Below are 2,528 nucleotides of genomic sequence, written 5' to 3'. Positions count from 1 at the left end.
TTTGGATATCAATTTCTATCTAGTGGTAAACTTGACAAAACATTGTCCTTTTGAAATGTGATTAGTTTTCCTTTTGTATCACTGTCTTTCCTGCAAATGCTTGAAAACTGTATTTTCTAATTGTTGACTGCCGAGTTAAATGTGCCCATTATTAATTTGTAATCAGATTGTTCAAATCTTTATTCTTCAAATTTTTCCCCATTGATCTATTTCCCCATTGATCTATTTCCCCATTATGAGAGTTGTGTTAAACTGTATTTTATTATAATTGTGGATTTGCTCATTGCTTTTTACAATTATGTATATTTTTTCCTAATACATTTTAAGTTGTGATATTAACTCCATTTTTTGTTAGTTCACATTCAAATTTTCTGTCGTCTTATGTCCTATATATGCTGAGTTTAAGTTGTAAATAATTAGGTTGTATTTTATCTAATAAAGTAATCTTTTTGCATTTTTAACTGTTGAGTTTAATAAATTTATATTCTTAGTGCCTTGGGGGCTTTGTCTCCAGCTCACCTCACCTGGAACCCAGCGCCACACCCCCAGCTGCCCCCTCTCTGTCTCCTGCCATGGCTGGTGGGTGGGGAGTTGAGTCTGGAATGTCCAAGAAACTTAACAGCTGGAGCAAGCAGCAAAAGGAAAACATCTAATAAATTACGGATATAGGAGCCTTTTAAAATTTTATCCCCTTAGGAGGTCTGCTGACTTGGGACACCTGCAAAGCCAGAAGAAAGTCCGAGAGAGCCCCGTAAGGCTGCCTGTGCCATGGATTCTAAGGCCAGAACTGGTTCAGACCTACAGGATGAACACATCACAATCTTGCTGGTGTTTGGCTTCCTCTAAAACCGCTCCAACTAGAATCTCCACAAAGAGTTGGAGGCCTTGGGCCATGAAGAGCCCGTGCCAGCTTACCTGCAGGAGGACCACAATGACGAGCTACAGACAAATGGCAAGTGGGGCAGCCACTTCCTAAAAAGTGGGGAGGCAGATCCTGAGAGGAACTCATCCAGGATCTTGCCAGGAAGCTCCCCCAAATAAGGGACCAAATAAGGGACTGGAAGGATCACAGCATCCACTCAACACTAGTGTATAACCTAGCAATGCGGTTTATGAAGGTAAACCTGTGGGAGGAGGACAGAAGGAAGTACCTCGCTGCTGTGTTGGAGCAGGTCATGCAGGCTTATCCTAAAGACACAGAGAAAGAGAAGACCAAACTTACGTTGACCCGTGCTGTTGGCCAGAAAGGGTGCCAGTCACACACCGTTCTTGCTCCATGATGTCTTTCACACAACCGTGAACTTTATTAACCCGAACCTACTCACCTTTTTGAGGAACGCAGTCAGGAATGAGATGGACAGAATGGACAACTCTGTAAAAGTAGGACTGGTTCAAACTTGATATGGTGACAACTGTATACCTCCCTCCGGTGGAGATGGAGCCGTGGCCATTTAGACAAAGTTCTTAGAGAAGATAGGCATGCGATAATAGCTATTTATTTCTTACTGTTTTAAAGAGGATGTTTTAAGCAGGAGATCCATTTAGAAATCTTTACATTAACATGGTTGAATGAAAATGTCAACTTGTACACATTTCAGTGAGTTTCATGCCATCTTCTAAATCCACTGCACATTATACCTTAATCTTATTTTAGCTGTATGGATCTTCAGTTGAAAATTAAATTGAGGAACAGATTGTAACACAGAAGTTAAAAAACACACTTTTTTTTTTATTAAAAAGAAAACAACTTTACTGTTTATTAAAGTGCAGCTTTGGGGCATGGTCTTACAGCAGGCATGTTTGAGGAGAGCAAGGACTGGAAACAGAAGCACGTACCCCTCACAAATGGAAAAAAATCCTCTCAAGATAGGGAACATCTTAATACTAAAGAAGTAAGAGTATTCTCTTTTAAAAACCAAACAGTGTGAGAGGTTCTGGACTAATGTTCTGTACTCAGACAATAGGAAAATCAGGCCTCAAAACCTGTCTGTGATTATTATTTTTTTTTCAATTTGATTTCCTTTTATTTGAGTCAAGAAGGCATTAAAAGGCATGGAGGCAATTTAGGGGCCCATGTCAACCACAGTTTCCAAAATCACATAACTAAACGTACGTTTTCTCTTTCTAAGAAGTCAAAGCTTTGATAAAAATTTTAAGCTGATGGAGTACCAGAAGCTACTGCATACATCCCATGGAGGGAATGTCTGTTAATAATCTTATATTTTTATTTTCCTCCCATATGCCTCAGCTGATCCTTGCTCAAGAAGCTATATCTGAAGAAAATAGGTTTCTAGGCATGAAAGATGAAAGAACAATTAGACTTTTAAAAATTCAACACTTGAGGTGGTTCCCTTTCTTAGAGACACAGTCAGAATGCAAGTAGTAACAAAAGCAACTCACTTAGGTAGTGCCAAAATTAACCAGCGGGAGTTTACATTTAGAAACAGTGCAACCATTTACATTTAGAAACAGTACGCTTTCCCGGGGATTCTGTTTGGAAGTATAATGGTGAATGTTGGGTCCATATC

General features: G+C 39.4%; 1 pseudogene across 1 annotated transcript; it reads left to right on the top strand.

Annotated features, from left to right (window-relative positions):
* Nucleotides 1–768: 768 nt before the first annotated feature.
* Nucleotides 769–1,401, top strand: LOC308341572 (BH3-interacting domain death agonist-like; annotated as a pseudogene). The gene has a single exon. The product of its transcript is annotated as a BH3-interacting domain death agonist-like (transcript).
* Nucleotides 1,402–2,528: the final 1,127 nt, after the last annotated feature.

This window comes from Martes martes (genome assembly GCF_963455335.1).
Source record: "Martes martes genome assembly, chromosome: 4".
Lineage (NCBI taxonomy): Eukaryota > Metazoa > Chordata > Mammalia > Carnivora > Mustelidae > Martes > Martes martes.
The sequence above is the reverse complement of the archived record's forward strand: the minus strand, read 5'-3'. Positions and strand labels throughout refer to the sequence as shown.